At 37.4% G+C, this 24,986-nt stretch overlaps 1 protein-coding gene and 1 non-coding gene across 2 annotated transcripts in view; both read right to left on the bottom strand.

Annotated features, from left to right (window-relative positions):
- The window catches only part of FHIT (fragile histidine triad diadenosine triphosphatase), a 1,513,705-nt gene that overhangs the window by 1,117,358 nt on the left and 371,361 nt on the right, over window positions 1-24,986 (bottom strand). The window lies entirely within an intron of this gene.
- LOC111534676 lies at window positions 21,948-22,163 on the bottom strand. The gene has a single exon (XR_002729164.2). It is a non-coding gene; the product is annotated as a small nucleolar RNA U3 (small nucleolar RNA).

Raw genomic sequence — 24,986 nt, 5'->3', positions numbered from 1 at the left:
AACCCATTTTCTAGAGTGGCTATAACATTTTACATTCTCACCAGTAACGCCATTTCTCTGCATCCTCACCAGAATTTGGTGTTATCATCATCTTTTATTTTAGCTATTTCAATATGTTTGTAGTGATAACTCATTGTGGCTTTGATTTGCATTTCCCTGATGGCTAATACTGTTGAACATCTTTTCATGTGCTTATTTGCCATCTGTATAACTTCTTCAGTAGAATGTCTGGCCATGACTTCTACCTATTTTCTAATTGAGTTGCTTGGATTTTTTACTGTTGAGTTTGAAAATTCTTTATATATTCTAAACACTCGTCCTTTGTCAGATAAGTAGTTTGCAAATATTTTCTTCCAGTCTGCAGTTATTCTTTTCATTCTCTTAAAAGGGTTTTAGGCCAAGCGTGGTGGCTCACACCTGTAATCCCAGCATTTTGGGAGGCCGAGGAGGGTAGATCCTTTGAGGTCAGGAGTTTGAGAGCTGGCCAACATGGCAAAAGCCAGTCTGAACTAAAAGGAAAAAAAAATTACAAAATTAGCCAGCCACAGTGGCATGCACCTGTAGTCCCAGCTACTCCAGAGGCTGAGGCAGGAGAATCGCTTGAACCTGAGAGGCAGAAGTTGCAGTAAGCCGAGATCATGCCACTGCCCTCCAGCGTGGGGAACTGAGTGAGACCCTGTCTTAAAAAAGAAAAGGAGGAAAAAAAAAAAAAAAAAAAAACTCTTTCACAGTGCCAAAGCAAAAGCGCCAAAGCAAAAGCTTTAATTCTGATATAGTCCAATATAGCACCAATATATCATTTTTTTTTCCTGTTATGGATTGTGTTTATGTCAAATCTAAGAACTCTTTCCCTAGCCAGAGATTCCAAAGATTTTTCTCTAATGTTTTCTTCTTCTAAACATTCTATATTTTACATTTAAGTCTATGATACATTTTGAGTTAATTTTCATATAAGGTGGGAGACTTAGTTTGACTTTCCCCTTTTGCCAATTGCTCTAGGAAGATTTGTTGAAAAACCTTTTTTCTCTATTGAGAGAAATTGCATATTTGTTGACGATCAATTGGGCACATTTATTTGGGTCAATTTTGAGGGTTCTTTACCCTGTTCCATTGATTGATGTTTCTGTCACTCCATGGATAGCCACATAGTAACTATGCAATAAGTCTTGAAATTGGGTAGACTGATTGCTCCCACTTTATTATTTCTTTTCAATATTGTTTTAGCTACTCTAGTTCCTTTGTCTCTGTATAAATTTTAGAATAATCTCATCTATATATGAAAAAAAAAAATCATGCTGAGATGTTGATAGGAACTGCTTTAAACCTGTATATCAATTTGGGAAGAATCGGTATCTTTACTATGCTGTGACTTTCAAATCATGAACACAATATTTTTCTCCATTTATTTAGATTCTTTAAATTTATTTCATCAACATTATACAGTTTTCAACAAAGAAGTTCTATAAATGTTTTATTGGATTTATATAAGTATTTCATATTTTTGAGCTAAGGCAAATTGTACTATATTTTAAAAATTTATGTCCACAGATTCATTGCTAGTATACAGAAATACAATAGATAATTTAAATGTTCATCTCATATCCTGCCACCTTAATGAACTCAATTATTAATTTTTCATTTGTTTGTTTGAGATAGGGTCTCACTCTGCCACCCAGGTTGGAGTGCAGTGGCACACGGGTATTGGCACAAAAACAACCTTCTGGAGCCTCAATCTCCTGAGCTCCAGCAATCCTCCTGCCTCAGCCTCCTATGTAGCTGGGATGACAGGCATGCACCACCAGGCCCGGTTCATTATTTGTTGTTGTTGTTGTTGTTGTTGGAGAGATGAGGTCTCTCCATATTTCCCAGGCTGGTCTTGAACTCCCAGGCTCCAGCAATCCTCCTGCCTCAGCATCCCATCGTGTTGGGATGACAGTCATCAGTCACTACACCCAGCCACTTACTAGTTTTAAGAGTTGGTTTTGTGTTTTTTCATCTTTGTAGATCACTTAGGGTTTTCTGGGTAGAAAATCATGTCATCAGCAAATATTAACAGTTTTCTTTCTTTCCATCTGTATGCCTTGTATTTCCCTTTCTTGCCTTACTGCACTGATTAGAACTTCCTAGACTATGTTGAATAGGAGTGGTGGAACCAGCCTTGCATTGCTGGAATGCATTTTGTCGTTGTACATAATTCTTTTAGCCTGAATTCTATTTGTTAATATTTTGTTAAGGATTATTGTGTCTATATTTTTGATGGTTATTGGTATATACTTTTCTTTTTTGTACTTTTTTTTTTTCATATCTGGGTAATACCAGCTTCCTAAAATGAATTGCGAAGTGTTCTCTCATATTTTCTGGAAGAGATTATATAAAACTCCTATGAATTCTTTAAATGTTTTGTAAAATTCTCCAGTGAAGCCATCTGGGCCTAAATATTTATTTTCAGGGATTTTTTAAATGATTAATTCAATTTTTAATAGTTATGGGCTTTTGAATATTATCTCTTTCATGATAGGTGAATGGTAGGAATTTGTGTTTTTGAGGAAGTGGCCCATTTCATCTAAGTTGTCAAATTTATGTGTGTAGAGTTGTTCATGGCATTTCTTTATTATTCTTTTGATGTCTACAGGGTCTGTAGTGATATCTCCTCTTTCATTCCTGATATTGTAACCAAATGCAGGCCCAGATGCCCACTGTTTACAGAGTCCAGTTAACAAGAGTGAGGTCTGGTAGAAAGAAAGTCATGTTACTAATCAAAACTAGTAAAGGGGAAATGGTCGGATTCCCACCCAAACCAATCACTTTGATTTTGGGGGAAGGCAGGGGTTTAAAAAGGGAAAACTTGATAAGGAAGGCATGCAAGAATTATACTAAGTATAATATCTGTGGGTCTTGTTCTGGTGGCTATCTTGGGTCTCAGTTTACCTGGATGGAGAGTCAAGACATTTGGGAATATCTTGACTTCCCCTTTATTCCTGAGGATATTTTCACTGGCTGTAGGATACTGGTTTGATTGTTGATTGTTATTTCGTTCAGGACTTCGAATGCTTTAAGTTCCTAAGCAGCAATGGCCAGGTTTCTAACTAGCCACCTTGAAGTAATCTCTGGAATTTTGCAGCTGGGTCTCCAAGCTTAGTCTGCCCATCTCAAGATTAGCCCCTGGAACTTCTAAGAAGGCACAATAATTAGATACTAGTATATAGTTAGACAAATGTGAAAGGAGTATATATGGTGAAAAAAGGAGAGATGTGGAGTCTATTTTTAGGCTGAGGAAAAGGCTTCTGCAGTTTTTCAAGGTTGTATCTTGAAAACCAAGAGAAGAGAAAAAAATGTTTTAAAATGCATTTGGAAGTTAAGCTGCCTAGTTACAATATTGGTAATTTGTGTCTTTTCTCTTTTGTCAGTCTTGCTAGATTGTCAGCTTTATTAACCTTTTCAAAGAACCAGCTACTCTTGTTTCCCTTTGATTAAAGATTGCATGATACATCTTTTCCCATCATTTTCCTTTCCTCTATTGTTATATTGAAAGTGAGCCTCTCATAGACAGTATATAGTTGGGTCATGTTTTTAAAATAATTCTGCTAATCTATTCTCTGTATTATAAGTAGTATATTTAGACCGTTTAACTTTAATGTAATTATTGATATTTTATAATTTACACAGCCATTTTATTTTTTGTTTCCTGTTTGTTCTCTTTGTGTTTTTCTATTTTCTTTTCCCAGACTTCTTATAAGCTATTTGAACACCTTTTGGAATTCTGTTTTGATTTATCTAAAGTGTCTTTCAGTGCATTTCTGTATATAATTTTTAATAGTTTCTCTAGGTATTACATTATATATTTATAACTAAACAGCTTACTGGTGTCATTTTACCAGTTTGAGTAACATATAGGAACCCTATCTCCCCACTTTGCATCCCTTTATCTTCCCCATTTATAATTATCTTAAATACTTCCTCTACATGCATTTACATCCACATCAGAATGTTGCAATTTTTGCTCCAACCTTCAAACATAATTTAGAGCTCTCAAGAGTATAAATGTTTTTGCTATGTTTTTTTCTTCCTTCCTGATGTTGAAGAGATCCATTTTTAATTGCTTTCTTTGCAATTAGATAACTTTCTTTCTTTCCTTTTCTCTCGAGACAGAGTCTCACTGTGTCATCCAGGCTGGAGAGTGCAGTGATGCAATTACACCTTACTTACTGCAACCTTGATAGATAAATTTCTTTAGCCATTCCTTTAGGGCAGGTTTGCTGACAACAAATTCTCTTACTTTTCCTTCATCTGAGAATATTTTGACTTCCCCTTTATTCCTGGGGATATTTTCATGGGCTATAGGATACTGGCTTGACTGTTGATTGTTATTTGCATTCAAGTCTTTGAAAGCTTTAAGTTCCTGAGTCTCAGCAGAAACTCAAAAATAATACATGTAGGAAGAGCTAAAAATATATACAATAAACTGGATCCTATTGAATTTAAATGCCACCAGGCTACAAGAAACTCTGATTCTGGCAGAAAAAATAAACATCTGAAAAATAATTACAATCATGTGTGATAAGTGCAAAAATGCAGGTATGTACTTGTCACGATGCTGACACACAGAAAGAATCAGCACTGCTTAAGAGAATCAGTGGAAACTTCTCAGAGATGTGTGAACCAGGTTCTGAAAGTTAGGTAGTAAAAGGAGTTCCCAGGTAGAAGGGGAACCCTGCACGAAAGCCCTGAAAAAAGCAGAAAAGATGGTACATTTGAGAATCTGTGAGACTGAATGCCTGGCTGAGGTATAGAACATCCATTGGAACAAGCAAGAGATGCAATAGAAAAGACAAGTAAGGGATGGATGTCGGGCTAGAGGGCCTTATCCTCTACTAAGGAGTAAACTTTGTCCTGTGTACCACAAGGAGCTACCGAACAGAGGAAAATGGGAGTGTAATATTTAAAGCAATGATTGCTACTATAACACTCTTTTTAAAGTAGCTTTTCCATGAATTATTAACATTATCTTTAGTCTAATATGCATCAAAATTTAGTTTATGGACTGGTAGGATGCGTTAATGGCCAATAAAAGTAAAAGACTCAGCCAATTCCCTGCCTTCTACACTCCATTTTACACACACTCCATCCTGCCTGCCGAATGACTTCAGTGTCTCTGTGACCGGGGAGTGAAGCAGCATGCAATGAGATAATGGCTAGATGGCAGCACATTCAGTGAAGTGCTTCAGTTTTCCTGTCGCTTCTGATTCCCTGGCATTTGTCACTGTCTGTCAAAACATTAACATTTCTTAATGTACATTTTGCATTATTTACTAAATGAAAATTTTCCAGTGCCAGTGGCTGAGGAAAAAAAAAATATATCAGATTTACGTACAGTATGTCAAGTTCACATTCTATGCCCCAGAAATGCCCAGTCCCCAAAGACCTCCAGGGACTGCTACTCATTTGTCATCCCTCTCCCTCTCCCATTTATTATGCTGACCCTCTGCCCAGCCACATAGACCACCCCACCCCCTTAGAAGCATCTAGAGTTGGTTCTAGAAATGAAATGGAATGGATTTCTGTATTTACATAACTGCTATCGCACTTCTGGTGAAAAGTAATTTCAGAAAAACACAGAAAAAATAAACAGAAGAATAAAAAGTGTCTATGTGATAACATAAGGGCTTAACTACCTCTTTATTTCCTTTACAGTCCAACTATTAAAAAAAAAAAAATGCATGCCACCTTCATGCTGCCTCTTAAAGGGGACTTGATCTTATTTAGACCCAGTGATGAGGGTCCTTCAGCTCCATGAGGAGCTCTCTAGCACTCAGTTCTCTTTTGACGAAAGATATCTTCAGAGCCTAAAGGCCTTGAAAAAAATGACACATTTTTAAAAACAGAAAAATAAGCATGAACGTTGCCCATGAGAAATGAAGGCGTGAACTAGAATATAATAGACTGTGAGGAAGGAGCCAAAAATCCTCACCCAGGTAGGCCAGGATATATACAGATAGGGAGGAAATTGGGAGGCATTCCTTTGCTACTAAAGACGATTTTTCTTCTAATTTTCATGTCTTTCATGATGTATCTTTTGTTTTCTGTTTTCTCTCTATGACTGCTGTTCTAAAATAAGTGGGCTTTAGGAATATGAACTACAGTCCACATGTTTGCCAGCCCCATATTCTGTGATGAACTTGACATGTGAATGAATCAATTCTGCAGAGGCAAAAAGTTATTCCCACAAAGTCCCCAATTTTCCTTGTGACAAAGATCCCTACCTACCTGTAAACTTGTTCATTAAATGTCAAAGGTTGTTATATCAAGGAAAATAACACAAGCCAACCTGGGAATCTGCCTGTCTGAAATAGGTAAATAATGTCTGTGTTTATTTAGAATTGATTGTACACTTTCCTTCATTCTCTACATAGATTTTATTTTCTCTCCACATTCTTCTTGACATCTTTTTCTGTATTGCCTTGAGGGTTTTCTCATATAATTATGTGACAAATTATACTCAAATAAGCAAGGAGACTGATGTTTTCTGTTAAAAACATATGGCCTATCAGTAATGAATGAATTTTTTGCCCGTATCATGACATGACTTTACTGAAGGCACCATCTCATATATGTAGTGTGCAATGTGATGTCTAACAGATTTGTGTAAAATGTCCAAAATTAAGCAAATGTAATTATATGAGTTAGTATCATCTTATCATGTACATTTTGTTTGATAATAGAAAAGCAAATGAAAAGTTTATTACCTCATTACAACAGTCTGTTTTTGATTTTTCCTTTAGACTCTCTTCCTCTTTATTTTACCCTCTTCTGTTCTGGGTCATTATTTTATCTGGAGAACCCAAAATTCAATTCTTCATCTGTATGTACCACATGGACCTTTAGATTCTCTTACCAATCCAACAGATTTCTGAATATTTAACTACCCTATTGTAAGTTGTCTTGTTTAGAAGAACTGAAACTTAAGATTGTGGCAGTAAAGGACAAGCTGTCAATCTGTTAAATAAATTCCTGTTGAAAATAATGGCATGCACTGTGTGTTAACATAATTTATTAGAACAATTAGAACACATCCTTGTTGTCTTTTAATTAGATTATTCCCTGTTCTGGTAATTACACTAGACAAGGGAGAATGATAGTTTTGGGATTCTAAAATCATCTGTAGACTATGTGGAAAGAGAATAAATAATCAATAATGCTAATCTACCGGAACACTTAAATTCCCAGAAAGAGATCTTTTATCATGAGCAATCCTTTGTATAATCAGCATTATTTCTCAATGTCTATGCTCATCTTGCCCAAAGTTGAAAAGTGAAGACACTGGACAAATAACAGATATTTATTTCACTGTCAGAAACCTGGTCGGGCCGGGCCACCTCTGGCCTCTAGTGGCTCAGACATTGCTTCAGTTCCTTGCAAAATGCCAACGAGTAACCACAAATGAAGGATTTAAGATTCCATGCAGAGCAGCATATCTAGCAGTCTGAATGCCTAACAGAAAGGATGCAGGGCTTTTGAGTTTTGGTCCTAGGTAAGGAAACATAAAGTTCCTCAGTTTAAAAAAAATATTCAAATGGACAAAAATGTCTTAGAACTGAGAAGGCTACTAAATATTTTTTTTAAAATGACTGTAACATTTCCACACATGAAGATGTTATTTGCAGAAATTAATGGGCAGGCTATATGTCAGAAAAGTTTCTGGCTGTCAGGGATAGGCTGAGGCCTTTAGATGTGAGTTGAGCTACTATCTCTGTTTTTATGTTTTGAAGACCATAGGGAATTCCAGTGCTCCAAGGACGCGCCGAGGGCCTACACAACTGTCACCAAGCATGTTAGGACATCCTAGAGAGTAGTTCCCAAAACTTCTAGGCTTCAGAATCTTGACAAAGTCATGGGTGGGCATATCCTGCCCTCACAGGCAACCCTACAGTTGAGTAAAAGGATGCTGGAATGCACAGAATTGACACCAGTGAATCTGGAGTGCTCTGTAATAATGAGTAATACAAATATCTCACCAGCAGTCCCACTGTTGTCCGAGTCTGCCTTAGTCAATGTAAAGTCCTAATGAGACCATGTCTAGACAGTATTGATCTCCTACCAGAAAAAAAAAAAAGAAAGAACTCAGAGTGTGACTTCTTTTCTAGCTTAGCCCAAATGACACCCTAACACATGCTCTTTCATTCACACATTGCTAACACTTTTCATAACCTGAGATATTTTATCAACTAGCAGCCAAGGACCCATAGGCTTCTTCTCATGGTATATGTGGTATTTTTTATATTTAAAACATTTTTGATATTCAAATAGCAGATAAGAAAGTTACTTAAGCCTATTAAAGAACCTAGAGAAATTAAACGAGTTTATATATATACTTCCTTGCTAGGCAAAGGAGATAGGCCTTTAAAAAACGAAAGTCCACATAAGATGAAGGTGTGACCATTCAAGTTAATGTGGGCAAGATATCTAAAGGAGAAATCATTAGCTTAAGCTATCCAAAAGATATTACACATAGTCCTGTGGTTTAGGAGCAGAGGAGTACCCATATTACTCTGCTGTCCATCCCAGCTCGGAAGGCATGGTTCTTTATAGAAGACCCCTCTCCAGACTGGTCAAATCTACCAGGCATCTTTCTGATATATCAGGTAGATATAATTTATCATAGATATACCAAAGATTTATTTGCATTTGAGTGTCCTGTGGTGAGGCATTCCATGGCAGGCTGTGCATCAGGTCTGTCTGCAGAAAGTCAGAAAGAAAGGAATATGGTTTATAATTCACATAGGAATGGAGTTTAAAAACTCCCCAGGCAATGTGAAGGTGAGTTAGGACTGGGAACCACAAGCTAAAAAGGGGAACCAGAGAGAATTCCTTCTGACTTTAGGGCTGAAATGAAGCTGACTGAGGCATTCAGGTGGTTCCAGAGGATGGAAAGTCTTATAAGACAGGTTTTTTTCTCATAAAACAGAAGTGAAATAAGCACCTTATTATGTTCCAACAATATCAAGATACAAATCTATCTTGTAGAAAAATGCTAAACAAAAACACAGCCAGAGAGAGACCTTCCACCACTCTAAACAGTTTCTTATAAATGCCACCTAGAGACAAAATTATCATTTCTATGATCCTAACCAAAAGAGACTTGCATGTCTTGGAAAGACTTTGCCCTCTAAAGCAACCAGAAGAACGTTCCTTCAGTCTATGTGTTCTGGTGCTGGATTTTGAACCTTTTGAACATTTGCTCCCAAAGTGAAATTTAAAAGGCTAACATCAGGGACTCCTTTATAACTAGAAAACCTACCTATTGGTAGCACAGGCTGCTTCCCCAAATGGACTGCATATAATTTCTTGCAAGCATAGTAAAAATCCTATACTTGTTTGAAATGAAATGAAGGAAAACCTTTCATGAATTTCTTTTTCTCTGCGTGAATGAAAGACGCAAGCACACCATGATAAGCAACAGAGAATGACACAGTGTTCATCCTTCTCTTCTTGTCCAAGGCAGGTAACTAACCATAGGAGGGCTCTGGTAGAGTACATGACAGTTGCATATTTCTAAGAAATCAAGTTAATTTACAGTCTACCTCAATCCTGAAACACTAGGGTTAAGGCAAGTATGCATGTAAGTATTTCTGGTCATCAAGAGGGAGAAATAGCAGTGAAAAATAGAGCTTGGATATATATCTTAAAGACATGCCACTGATTTCAAAATAGGGCAAGAGCACTTATGATTTAATATAATTTTGTTGGAAAATGTTAACTCTCTCCAAGGAAATACAGAGCTTAGCAAATACCTTGTAAATAATACAAAGGCATACTATAGTGTTTGGTAGAATCTTATTCACCCATTCTGATTTGGCCAAAAGTTAAATGAGACAAACAGGAGAAAAGTTTATTGATTAGGTAACTGATTAAAATTTTGACGAAAAGCAGAAGTAGTAAGTTCCAGAAATAAGAAATAAATCATGTATATCAACAAAGAGGAATGACGGCATTTTATGCAATCCTGGGGAATAGATTTTCTTAGGTATTTCATAACATCATTGACTCTAGGGCAGGAAAAAACCCTACACACATAAATCCACAACATTCTTTTTCCTGCCTCCACAGTTGTAAAGGCCCAATGATAAAACCTGTTTCCTAAGACTTCCCCAAAATGTGATTCAACACATTTTCTATTTTTTAAAAAACTTTTCTGCCATTTAATGTCATGTGATAATTTTCCCCATTGACTAACCATATATGCTTCACTATTATATAAATCAATTCTTTCTTAATGCCACAAGTGAAAATGCAAAGATAGCTAATGGTTTTCTTCTCATAAAAATCACACTTTTGGCTTTTTCCTTTCATATATAATTAATCATATTTGTGACTATCTTCCAAACTTAGTTGAAATTTTTCTGAATCCTTTTAAAATCAGCACAAGAACTAGAAATGTCTATAAAGGTTTAATATGAAATAAAGAAAATGTTTTTCATTTTCTTGATTTATGTCTGAATTCAGCTTGCTCTTCATTAGTGCTACATAGCTGCCTTATTATTCGTTGTCCCCTATGACCCCCTGATCATTTTCCCTGAGGGTGCACATTTGTTCACTAGCTATGTTACAATCATGTGATCTGCTGGATTTTTTCTGATAGTCTACTCTAGATTTGTTCTAAATTAATAAATCCCATTATTTTTGGCTTCTACTACTTCTATTTATTAAATTCATTCTGAATATGAAGTTTATTTTCAAAGGAATTCATAATTCTTTATGCCAAGCTTGGTTCTAACAATGAATTTAATAAGAATTGTATTTAATCAATATTTAAATAAATTAAGGGCAAATTTTGTTAAAATGTTAGTGTTCCAAGCTTTCCATTTTCCCACAAACTTATTTTTTTAGGCTTTTCCCTTCATCCACTTTCAAAAAAAAAAAAAAGATTTTTTTAGAAAGGTAGGCGTAAACTAAAAAAAAAATAAGGCTGCAGACTTAATAGAACTACCATAGCTATTTAAGGGTAAATGATTAAGAGAGAGAGAGAGTACCTGGCTTCTGAGCAGAGTGCAGAGAGAAAGATCACCAGGAAGAAGAAAGATAACAGGCGATTTTAAGGACAGTTGCTATGTGTAATGCATAAAATAATTTTCAAAATTCTTGGAGAGGTAAAAGTAAAATTTAGAATTATTTTTTAATTTTTTCACTTGTGATGCTATCTTAAGATTGAACCACATGGGGCCCCAGGATTTATTTAGGTTATACAAATATCCTCCAATTCTGATGCTGATTCTTTTATATGTGGACTTCAGTTACCTTTACATGTCATAAACACACTCACACCAGAAACAAACTTGATCATCCCATAAATTTTCAAGAGCTCTCAGCCTGCTGTAAATGAAATTTCACCATTAAATCACAGGTCGATGTCTGGGACAACCTCAAAGACTACTTGAGTAATTAATAAATTTATATGAAAACATTGCAGTGAAAATGTCTGTCAGTGTCAAATACATAAAAGATGCACTAAAAGGTAATGGCTGATACCTAGTAATGCAGTTTTAAACTATTGGCAACATATCTAAACAAAGGTATAAGAGAAAAATAAAAGAACAACCTTGTAACTTGTATGATAAGCCTCTTACATAAGATGATTAAGAAAGTCATAAGCACTTATGGCTTTATTACTTTTCTATACAGATAGATTGCCCAGAAAAATGTGGACATAACCTCAACTGGAATCTGAGGGTTCTGCATGTCTTTTCCAGTTGAGCTACATTGTTAGAGAGCAACATGACATAATACAGCATGCCCTATTCTTAAGGGAATACATAAAATTTAAAAACCTGAAGCTAAATTAAAAGGTTATCACCCTTCTGCCTAACGTGTTATATATTTGTAAGTGATACCTGTCTCTAAAAAAGATGTACCACAAAGCAAGAGCAAGTGTGAAAGAATAAGAGAGAATGGAGGAGTTAGAAACACATTTACGTATGTAGCAAACAAAAACTTCAAGACATTTCCAGGGATCTAAATAACCTATACACAAATATAGCAAAGTCGTATCCTAAGGGAGAGAATTTGAGTTCTAAAGCTGGAGCCTAAGGCAAATGTTGCATATAGTCAAACTTACTATTGAAGATCACTTTAATTACCTGTGGGGTGCAAGTTACATTGCTTTGTGTATTCAAGACTGACAGTGAATATTTGAGAAAAACAGCTGAGTTAGAATAAAGAAGGAAGCAAAGAAAAGTCCACCTACAGATATTTGGGTATTCAAACAACCTCTTCTTTAAGAAACTAGCAAATCTCCACCTCTGAGTATTTATCAGGTAGGTGATGAAGTGTAAAGCTGTAAACCCTCCAACAGGGCTTATTCCACTGTTTTAATATTCACATTTCATAACTTTAACATATGCATTAATGGATGTATTTGTAATTGTTAAGATTAAATAAGATAATCTTTCCTTTTTTTTTTTTTTTGAGATGGAGTCTTGCTCTGTCACCCAGCCTGGAGTGCAGTGGCATGACTCAGCTCACTGCAACCTCTGCCTCCCAGGTTCAAGCAATTCTCCTGCCTCAGCCTCCCAAGTAGCTGGGATTACAGGTATGCAACAGAAGGCCCAGCTAATTTTCATGTTTTTCGTAGAAACGGGGTTTCACCATTTTGGCCAGATTGGTCTCAAACTCCTGACCTCAGGTAATCCACCCACCTCAGCCTCCCAAAGTGCTAGGATTAAAGGCGTGAGCGAGGAGCCCGGACGATAATCTTATTTAATAGGCAAAAGCATCATCCACAGGGTCTAGTCCAGAGCAGATACTCAATAGTGTGCTACATTTTAATCTAACTCTTGTTTCATCAGACCCACAAACACATTGCTCTTTAAAAATCCTGTAGAGAAGAATATGACAAGCTGCACCTTTTCTTTCCAAGCTGACATTTCCAGTTAGGGTACCTCTGAACAGCTGTTGCTTGCACATTTTAGGCATGGTGAAGATCTACACCTGGTGCTGGGTCCTAAGTGGGCATACGGTGAATCCACTGCATACAGAAGCACTTCTTATGCTTGGATCACATTTCAGAAGATTGGACCCCTGATTGGGACTACCCTTTCCAAAGCCTTAACAGCACATCGGGTTCAAATCACAGGGCTATCAAATGAGGAAAGCCCCTTTCTTTTCAAAAAAAAAAAAAAAAAACATCCCTATCAACTCTATCAGGAAAGCACATGAACTCATGTTATCCATTCATTCTTATCTTGGAAAATACATCCACAAGCCCCTTTTACTGACACTTACAGTAGGATGCCACAAAAATTCAGAAACTGGAATTCTTTTCCATCCCTTCTCCTTTCCTTCCTCCCTTTCTTTTTTTCTTCTTCTTTACCTTGAAATTTCTGCCTATGGTAGAGCCACCAGAAGAAGGAAAGTCAAATGAATTTTCCTATTAGTCGACATTTCTGTGATACACTCATTTTTTGGTCCCCACATGAACTCCCTCCAGGGTATTCCTTTATGGGAATAAAATATGCCAAATGAAATAGAGAACTTGAGACACAATTTTATCCTTGACATATGTAGAGAGAATATTTTACTCCTGGATTTATGGTGTAATGCAACTGAGCCACTTTCTTTTCCTCTTTCCCCTAGTTTTCACTTCCTACTTATTGCTGCACACCATCACAAATTTATGGAGTACCAATGGCTGTGGCCTCTAGGTAGCTCCCAAATGATCAAATCCAGACATCATTGTCTTCAGTTCCCCTTTGGCATTAGTCTATTTTCCATCCCTCTTCCTTTATTGAAATCTGCTTCCAATTATTTTTCATAAGATGGTTTAGCTTTCTCTTCTTCCCTTTAAGTTGAATCTCTTTTATTTCTACCTTTCATTTCTATGCCCTCCTGGGCCTTAAGCACAGTTCCTCCACATTTACAGGGGTTTTCATTTAGAAACTCTTGAGAACTTTACTATCAAACTGTACTTTCTAAGATAATTTTTTTGCAATTTTAACTAAAAGGAGATTTTTAGACTTTTGGAATGCCAGGGCTCCAGGTCTCAGATCTCAGCTATAACTTTTATCACTTTGCAAGATGAAGACTAGAGTTACAGCACATTCTTTCAACCCATGCCAAACACTTCAAAGATGGCCACCCTTCAACCCCTGAAGATTTCAACTCAGTGTTTTCAGAAAATTGGAGGTCCAGGCTTTGGAGTCAGACAGACATGGGTTCAAATGCAGCCTTTGGCACTTAATTTGAATACAACCTAGAGTAAGTCATTTAACTTTCCTGAGCTTTGATTTTCTTGTCTGAAAAACGAGACTATAAATACTTACCTCACTATATTGTTATAAAGATGAAATGAGGTAATCTTTGTAAAATACATACAATGTCTAGCAACTGGTAAGCATTCAAATTGGTAGCTATTTTTTATTGTTATGAGTTAAAATTTTGTATATAATGATTTTTTTTTCAAGAAAGGTCACCAAGCTGACCTTAAGTAGATGTTACTCCCAAATACCATCCAGTTCCATGTCTACATACTTGAGAAGTTACTAAATACTTTGAAATTGAAAACTAGGGACAAACATAGCTTTCAAACCAAAGGAATAGGTAATCAGTTACAAATTTGGATATAATATTAAGAGCCTCTATTCTCAGAAAATACATTCCTTTTAAAATATATTTACTATAGTTGCCCGTGGAGACTGAATATTTTTATTATTAGTTGCAAAACCGTCTACTGAAAGGGAAAACCATGTAATTATAACTAGATTTTCACATGTTAACCTTTTATATAAGAGAAGAACAAGAAGTAGATATTTGGTAAGAGACTGGGAAGAAGAGGACGAGAAGGGAGAGAGGGAGAGACAGAGAATGAGAATGAAATCAAAGAAATTTGACAAGGAATACTATTTGGCTTTTGGCCCTTCCGTGTACCAAGGTAGATGTGTGATTATACCATTTAGGATTGTTGTCAATTCCTTCCATAGGAAGAGACTGAACAATGGGACATCTACCTCTCAACACAAAGAGAATAAAATTGTCGTTTCCTTACAGGACTTTTATTAATACAAAAATGAAATACATATATATATATATATATATATATATATATGTTATGATTTCAAAAATAAAGCCAAATATCTAAGTAAAACCATGAAAATAATTAGGTCTAATCCAACAGAGTAAGTGAGGTTTTTACTTTGGAAGATAAGTACATTCTTTCAGAGCATAAGAATGAAAAATTGATTGATTCTGATCTCTAAAAAGAGCAGTCTGATTTACTTTGGTATCAAACGGACCTGCTTCTAAATGCCATTTCTGTCATTTACCTGTTGGGCAAATTTCTTATCTATGTGTTTGGAGTCTTCACCCTTAAAATAGGTATGAAAATAGGTAGAAAATAGGCTTGTCATGCTTTCTCTCTCTCTCCCTATATCCCATGTCTCTCCAAAGAGCAATTCCTAATGCAATTGGCCAAATTCAAGCATATTCAGTCTTATTTACTAAGTGGCAGGGTCACTATACAATAAAGGTTCCTTCCCCCACTTCTACTTCTTCTCTTCTAAGTTGAAAAAACTCTGATCCCTCAGGTCAGGCTATTTCCTTCCCTCTCTCCTGCCTTCTTTCCAACTTGAGGTACCAGCATCCACGAGCCAAGGCGATGTCAGGGATTCTTGTTTTTATCCCAATACTTTCATTCTTCCCCATTGCCTCACAGGCCCCCATTCAGAATTCTTAAGCATGCTATTTGAGGGGGCATTTAGGAAGCCCCATTTAAGACCTCTGCCAGCTCTAATGTCATCTCTTCAGAGAGGCCTTCCCTGACTATCCAATCTAAAGTACCTACCTTTATCAGTGTTCTACACTGGAAGGTATTGGGCACGGGTGCAACTAATAATAAAGTGAGTGGTACTTTGTTCCCATTTCCATGTCAGGGTCTTTATGCCTGCACTTCTCTCTCTCTCTCTCTCTCTTATGCTCTGCATCTTTAAATCACTAAGGTCTCAGCTCTAATGTTATCTCTTCAGAGGCCTTCCCTGACCATCCAATCTAAAGCAGCTTCCTTATTCCTACCAACTCACTCCATTACATTTATCTTTTATTTTGTTAATAACTCTCATTGCGTCCCATTACTTTCTTCTGTATTTGCTTGTTGCCCATCCCTACCTCCTTCCCAAACACACTTATCAAAACACCATGAAGACAAAAAGATATTGGTTCTCACCACTTGTTTATCCAGAGCCAGATGCCTGTCCAAAGTAGATGCACACCTGCCAAGTCCTATGCCTAACCAGGTCCAATGAATTCCTTTAGAAAGCTCTTCTCAGCTGACCCAGAACACCAGCTGCTGTACTGGTGTATAGGCTTTCACACTTTCAGACAAGGTGTCTTTATCTTATAAACTTATTTTCTCTAAGCAGAATTTACATTACCTACTCATTATTTTGAATAGGATCTTATTCAGTATACCTTACTGGTATTTTTCAGTAAACCCTGGTATAAGGCGCACAGCTAGGTGAATGCCCCCACATACCTGCAAGAGAGTGGCTAGATGCCTTTCTTACCCACAGGGATGGTTTCAAAGAAACCTTTTACACTCACTCCCATATACACACATACACAAAGGCAAGCTCACGTTTGCATTCCAGATCATCTCCAGGAGGAGGGAGGAGAACTACTCTTTTAAAAGAGCAAACCTAAAATTATAATGCTCTTGAAAACATTGGCAGTTAACATTTACTGTGAAGAAAGCCACAAACCCAGACCAAACATAGCTGAATGGCATCTTAAATTGAAGATAGTTTTTAAGTCAGAGCTTAGAAAGTCTCTTGCAAATCTATTTAATTCCCCCACAGAATAAAATATGGTACAGCTTCTCAGGAGGTCCGGTACAGGCTTTCCTCTAGCATTAGAACAGATCCTTCTTTGGTCAAGGATTAGATGAAGTCATTGGTGTGAATTTACTAGGCATATATTTTTTCATGTATAACAGAATATGTCAACACTGGAATCACACTCAGTACTAAGATGCACACACTAAGAGGTTCAGGAAAATGAGAATGACTCCCAGCTTCCATCTCACATTTACTAAGAGGTATGTATTCATTGAGAGGACTGTCTAACAGAATGGCCTATATTATTTAAATCAGTACTTCCTACTCTCACGTTTTTGGCCAATTCTGTGTGATTAAATTGGCAAAAGTTCAATGTACACAAGATGCAACTCAATTATATTTAAGATCACTCATTTACGTCATAAAGTCTTTCTCAATAAACAAAAGATGCCAGTCCTACAGAACTGTATCATTTCACATAGACCTCATTAAAGCAGTCTATCAACAATATAGACAGATTATTATATTCAGGGAAGTTCCCTCAAGAATCACCTTAGAAGTTTAATTTTAAAAAACAAACTGAAACAAGCAAACAAGCCAATACTGAGTCTTTCTGTGGTATAAACTTATAATATTTTATACATATTTTTTTGGAAGTGGCCTTGATATAAATCCCAAGAAAAGGAAAAAAGCCAAGTACACATTTCTGTAAGTGTAGTGATGATTAATTTTATGTATCAACTTGACTGGGCCATGGGGTGCCCAGATATTTGGTCAAACTTTATTCTGAGTGTGGCTGTAAGGGTGCTTTGCACACATTTTTAATATTTAAATCAATAGATGTAGTAAAGCAGATTGCCCTCCCTAATGTAGGTGGACTTCATCCAATCAGTGGAAGGTCTGATTAAGACAAAAAAAAGCTGACCCTCATGCAAGAAAGAGGAAACTCCTCTTACCTGATAGTCATCAGCTGGGACACTGGTTGTGTCCTGCCTTTGGACTCTAACTGAAACACTGGCTCTTCCCGGGACTCAAGCCTGTTGACTATTGGACAGAAACTACACCAATGGGTCTCCTGGGTCTCTAGCTTGCCAATGCCAGATCTGGGGACTTGTCAGCCTCCATAGTCACATGAGCCAACTTCTCATAATAAATCTCTTTCTATACATATGGATACACACATCCTACTGATTCTGTTTCTCTGGAGAACCCTGACTAATACAAGCATTAAACCCAAATCAAAACCCAAATACAAGTATTAAATAAACCCAAACCTAAATCCAAAGATGAACAACTTTCTTCATCAGGTTGGCACCTAACTGCATGTCTCTTTATGAAGTATGTAATATTTTTTTCATGAGCTGCCATATGTCATTCCATCACTCATTCTAGAACTCTTTTAGGCACTTAAAACTTTGTTTAGTATATTAAAATCTAATGTATCAAGAAAGGATATAATGAGACTAAACCGAAAAGAGTAGTTAGTAATGCCAAATATAAGGCAGTCTTGAAATAAAGAAATATTCCACTGTAATCTCAGTAGTTTGGGAGGCCAAAGCAGGAATGCTGCTTGAGGCCAGGAGTTTGAGACAAGCCTGAGCAGCATAGTGAGACTCCATGCCCTAAAAATCAAATTTTTTCAAAAAAGAAATATTCCATTTTTTCAATAAAAATATTAAATAAATTTCAAAAGGCAGAATGGCCAGTTTATACATATAAACATGTAGGGATATGAAAAATGTAGCTAAATATCTACCTATACCTTTTATTTCATTAATTTAATTGGATGTTTAAAAACATGCACTTTACTCAAATTCTTATGTGAGCATCTCAACACATGCTTTCTTCAAATTCTGATGTGAGCATCTCCACCATATAAGAGCCTCCTTTTTAGCCCTCCAACTGAGTTTTCTTCCCTTGGTTCAAGACAGGACACTCCTTGAATCATGTATGATGGTGTTTCTGAAAGTTGTCTCTAAAGGCACAAGTATCTATTTATATAATATTAGCAGCTTTTTCTTCTAAATAAAAATATTTATTTGAACAGGTATATATTTTGATGTCTACAATGTATCTGTCTCTTGTATTGCTTTTTAAATAGATTTTCAAAATCGCTGTTTGGAACAACATCCGATACTTGGAATTGTGAAGTCATAGCCCCTGGAATCATGACTAACTGTTCAATGTCCTTGCTCCTCTTTTATGGATCCTAGCAGAAGACCTTCATGAGCACCCAAAGCAAACCTTGGGTAAAGCCACTTCAGCCCATTGTGACTTCATAAAGCAGTACTTGAAAGGACCCAAATATAAAGCAAGGTCATCTCTTCTGAGGGATGATAAATTCAGGGGAAAGCAAACCTCACCTTTGTATTTGAGGATATGTGGTGTATTTTAGGGCAATTCTGCCATTAAGATAAAAGTGCCAGCTGACTTAATGGCAGTTGTGATCTCTGCTTCATTTCATCTTTTATCTAATGATCCATTAGTTAGTAAACCCGCAAATCCTGAAAGAAACATAAGTACTCTTTCTTTGCAGTGTAATCACCAACAATAAAGACTTATTTTTTGCATTAACATTCAACTGCAATGTATTTACATGTTCCACATACAGAAAAACACCTGATTTTTCCCAAGATTTGTTAAACATAGTCCCTTTGGTGTCCTTAGTAACACTGCAAAGATGTCTTCATGTAAAACTTAATTTGAGTCCTGATTACCTTACTGTGAAAAACCATAAACACCAAACAAAAGTAAGCATAATATCCAAATACCTAAAAAATAATACCTAGGTTGAAGGAAGTGTAGATACTCAGATTCACCAGAGGGACTAGAATGTAAACTTCTCATGTTTTGATTCCTCCAAATCATCCGGCCACCTGGGTATCATATCCTACAAGCATGTAGTAACACTGATAGAGTAAGCTCAAATGTTCCAACACCAGGACATTTCAAGGCCACATCAGACCAACTATATTTTTCACTTCCTCTCTTTCCCTAACTTTTCTCATACAAAGCTTTTTATATTTCCTTTGGCACTTAGTAATACTTACATGCATCTTCACTGTCTTATTCAGTGTTTCTAGGTTTGGAAGGTATATCACTTGGGATTGCTTTCAGCTGCATTAATTGCAATCTAGCTAACCAACAGCCCAACAATGATTTAAATACAGAAAGCTTTCTTTTCTGGATATGCATGTGTGCATGCTTTGTTTTGTTTTTCATGCAACAAGATGTCTGAAGGTATAATCTGACACTGAACTGGTATCTCATGTTGTCATGAATGCCCCAGGCTTCTTCTATTTTTTTTTTTTTTTTTTTTCTCTGCTGTCTTTCAGTGAGGGTTTCACTTTCATTGTCATAGATGGCTGCTGGATCTCCAAGTTTGACACACTCTACCTAGGCAAGAAGAGGGGAAAGGCAAAGGGGAAAGAGGATACCAGCCAAGTCAGTCCCTTTCTAAAAGCTTTCCAGAAAGTTCCATTCAGTGACTTCCACATACGTCTGCCCAGCAACAAATGTGTCATATAGTCTTTCCTAACTGTAAGAGAGTGTGGGAAGCTGGATATGAGCTGAGCATTGCTGCTCCAAACAAAATAAGATTTCTGTTAGGAAAGAGTGGATGGAAAGTGGATCTTAGGAAGGGAACAACCAATGCCTGCCCAACACAAGTATCTGTGGTGAGCAGACATGGCTAAGTGCCTCTACATATCTAGGGAGGTTCAGGGAATTACTCAAGATCACTTCTGTGCCAGGGAACTAGGGGGTCAGTCATCTCAATTGCTTTCATTTCCTCATCTCTGAAATTTCCTACTATACTATTCCTCTTATACCACCATTTAGAACTGTTATGGTTTTCTGTTCTTAATCCAAATGTGACAAAATGTATTCTCCTTCTTCTCTGATAACAAAACCCAAATTCTGATGGGAAGTGTGTGCTTAGCCTTGGATAAAGAATAATGACTGGTCTAAGCCAATCATGGCAATGCTATTTTCTTTTGCCATTGATTGGTATTCAGTAGTAGGCATGTGACCTAGATCTAACCAATGAGCGGAAATACACTGGGGGGCTCATGAAAGATTTTCACCTTTGGTAAAAAGTCATAGTTGCAAGAGGAGAAAGCCTTTTCTTCATATGCCTCTTCTTTCCTGTTTTAGATGCTGTCATACTAACGCTTTGTGCTTAGAGCTGTAGAAGCCATCTTATGACCATGAGGCAATAGCCAAAAGAGGAAACAGCTTGAATATGAAAGACACTGGGTCCTTTATGACATCACTGAGTTGCCAAACTAACTATGAGATCCTCTACCTCCTGTTTTCTCATAGTAATAAATAGCGCTATGATTTCAGCACTATCACTTTAATTTTCTGATACAGGCAGCTGAAAGCATTCAGAACTCACATGCTATCTTAACATCATCTTCCATGTGTTATGGGCCAAGAGTACGTTCAAGGTAACTACAAAACTACATTCATTGTTGTATCCCTGTGGCACTCCCTTAGAATTCTAGTGTTCTGTAGTGTACTTTCCACAGCCTAGAATGATATATGTTTCCCTCTCTCCAGCCCTAAGGAACTCTTAATTTAAGACTGACAAGATGAATGAGTTAGAATGAGGGTGAATCCAATCCAAAAGAAGTAACAACAAGCAAGAAAAGCAAGGAACCTTTTAAACACCCATGTTATGGAGTGTGAGAGTGTAAGCTTAAGGAGGCTTTTATTTTGGGGAGAGATGCATCACCTCTGTTTGAATGAGAGAAATTAAGTTGTAATTATGATGGTGTTTCAGTTAAAGTATTTGATGTGGAGGACAAGGAGACCATTCCCAACACGTTATTTAGCAAAGAATACGGAGGAGAGGCAGAAGACTGTGATGGAAAATGTTCAGAGGCCATCAACCAAAATGGTAATGCATTCGAGGCAGATAAATGTGCTTCTTGCTAGACAGGGGTGGGGTGAGCCCTGACATACGTCTTCAAAATTGCAAAAGGCACAGATTTGGGGGGAAAAGGGGGTGGATTCACCAAATCTCAGAATAGCAGAATGGCAATAACCCTAATGCAAGGCTTCCAGTCCTCCTCAGTTTAACTCTTTTTGCATACTGCAGCCAAAGAGATTTTTTAAAAAATGAAGATCACTCAGACTGTGTCCTCTTCCTCTTAATCTCCCCAAAGGAAGAAAAAAACAATCATCAATGGCAAAGGGCAGTTGTAGTGAAGCAACACCAAGAACCAGCTTCCTGCTCAGGAGAGAACACTGCATATCTTCCTGTAGTTTCCATGCTCTACACACTTGGGGAAACTCCTTTAAGTAATGAACCACAGAAATGACCCCTGGAAGTATAGTCTTCAAAGTGATCTTTTAAAGATTCAAATATTTCCTGTTCCCCCACTGCCCAGAGATCTTCAGTGGCTCACTACTGCTTCCATGATAAGATCCTAAAAGCTTGTCACAATCCACAAGGCCTTCATCGTCCGCCCCTGCCTGCCTCACTGTCTTTATCTCCCACCACACTCTGCCTTCTCTATGCTCCCACCTCCCATCTTCTTTCAGGGCCTGGACCCTAACGTACTCTCTCAGGCCTCAAAACCATGTAACATCCTGGACTTCCTCTTCACTGGTCTAATGCCTACTCATACTTGGCTTCTGAGATTATACTTCACTCCACGTGGAAACTATCCTCAACCATGCTCCACTCCAAAACCAGGTTACCTTCCCAATGTGATATACTTGCCCTAGCACTCTGCTTCCTTTTTTATAATACTCATCATGCTTGTGATTGACTGGCTCTCTTCTCCTTTACATTGTAAGATCCATAAAGGCAAGGACCATGTCTATCTCTTTCTGATGTATAATAAGCCTCAATATACATACAATTAATGGTCAGGTACAATTTACCATTGTGTAGATGCCATCTTGGGAGGGGGGCTTCTGATAGTTCAAGGGCATGTATGAAAAACAGACTCATGGTAAAATAATAAGAATATAAAAAAGTTACTCAGAGTGGTTTAATGGCTGGGAATATACCTTTTACTATTTTACTTAGACATCAACGGGAAATCAGTGTCCTCCCTATCATGTTCCATGATTTTGTACAACTGAGTTTAGAGCACAAGCTAAGGTATCAGACAGCATTTGACAGCTCAGCTTCACTACTTATCAGCTGTGTGAGGTGATATAATCCCTCTAATCCCTATAAACCTTAGTTTCCTCATCTTTAAAATGGGGATAAGGACAAAAGCTTTTCAATAAGGGTTTGTGAGGATTAAATGAGATAATATATAGAAAACTTTCATCCCAGTGTTTGCCACAGAGTTAGCATACAGTAAATGTTAGCAAGAGTTCTTTATTGTTCTGCCCATCAACATCTGAGGCAGAATATAAATACAACTGGTGCTGGTGCTGGGCCTGGTGGAATGCCGAAGTGGGAGGATCACTTCAGGCCAGGAGTTCAACAACCCCTATTGTGGGCAACAAAGCAAGACTCCAGCTCTACAAAAAAAGAAAAAAAAAAAAAAAAAAGTGGGTATAATGATGTATGCCTGTAGTCCTACTTACTTGGGAGGCTGAGGCAGGAGGATCAACTGAGCCCAGGAGTTCAAGGCTGCAGTGAGTGATAATCATGCCTCTATGCTCCAGCCTGGGCATAAGAGCAAGATTCCATCTCTTAAAAAGAAAAATAAGTCAACTGGATCACTAGCTTGTAAGAGTTTAACAATTGTTAGGTAGTATTACTACGGGTGTTATTGTTTTTGTTATTTGTGGCAAAAAGTACTAGCGCTCACCTGAACACACGACTTCCTTATGATCAGGTATGTTCCTGTTTGTCTTGGCCACTACTCCAGCCCAGTGCCTAGCACGGTGCTTGACACATGGTGTGTATGCAACGAACACTTAATGAGTACTTAAAGATCTAACCAATACGATAATGCAGATTCTCTTGTAAGCAAATGAATAGAGAAAGGCAGTATTCTGCAGAGAAGGAAACAGGAAAAAAGAACAGGTTTGATTTTACTAAAAAGAAAAACACATTTTTAAGCAGTAAAATTAGAAGTTCCCACTTCAAGGCCACAAAATAGATAACTCATTGAAAATTGTGTGCTATAACATGATCAAAGCAGAGGCCCATAATGAAGGTAGCAGCATTCAGAACCATCACATCTATGGTCAACTTTCAGACCCTGAAAGTCGATTAAAACATTCCAGGAAACTGCTGCACTTTCATTCTAAAGGAAGATTCTGAACTTTGTTCACTTATTACACCCATTCATATTGCTTTGTCTACCAGTGTGGCCTTTTATGAAGTGAGGACTTCTTTCTTCTACCTTGCTCCATGACAATCAAAGCCAAAATGCCTTCCACCCTTAAAAGGAAGTTTTGGTAAGTGCCTTATTATAACTATCACATATGACACCAAGCTCAACACTAATCGGAGAGAGATGAGAATGAATTACTTAAATAGGACAGAAATAGCCATTCACTTCAAGAAGGCCCAGTTTCTTGAAAGTCTGTGGCATTGAGACCATTTAGAGTTTGCTGTCAAGATTCCTAGCAGTGCTCATTACCTTGGCTAGCAATCCCCCTGGACTACAGAAAACTTATTTGAAATATATATAATCACAGGCTGCAATGCCTAAGTGCAACAGGATGATTTAAAAGCACCATGATAGTGTTCCCCCAGGACATTCATCTCTCCCTGTCTATTCATCTGTGATCCAGACAAAAACTTGGAATCCAAGCTATATATTGATATTCCCTAAAAAGGATTTCAGGCCGGGTGCGGTGGCTCAAGCCTGTAATCCTAGCACTTTGGGAGGCCGAGACAGGTCAGGAGGACACAAGGTCAGGAGATCGAGACCATCCTGGCTAACCCGGTAAAACTCCCTCTCTACTAAAAAAATACAAAAAACTAGCCGGGCGAGGTGGCACGTGCCTGTAGTCCCAGCTACTTGGGAGGCTGAGGCAGGAGAATGGCATAAACCTGGGAGGCGGAGCTTGCAGTGAGCTAAGATCCAGCTACTGCACTCCAGCCTGGGTGACAGAGCGAGACTCCGTCTCAAAAAAAAAAAAAAAAAGGATTTCATCAGCTCTTTAGGAAGAATTGTTTTAGTGGTTCTGGAAGTCTAGAACATTCTGCATTTGTGGTATTAAACGGGTTTTGTTTCTATTTCA

The sequence above is a fragment of the Piliocolobus tephrosceles genome, chromosome 2, assembly GCF_002776525.5.
Source record: "Piliocolobus tephrosceles isolate RC106 chromosome 2, ASM277652v3, whole genome shotgun sequence".
Taxonomy (NCBI): Eukaryota; Metazoa; Chordata; class Mammalia; order Primates; family Cercopithecidae; genus Piliocolobus; species Piliocolobus tephrosceles.
Note: the sequence above shows the minus strand (reverse complement) of the source record. Positions and strands in the feature narration are given on the sequence as shown.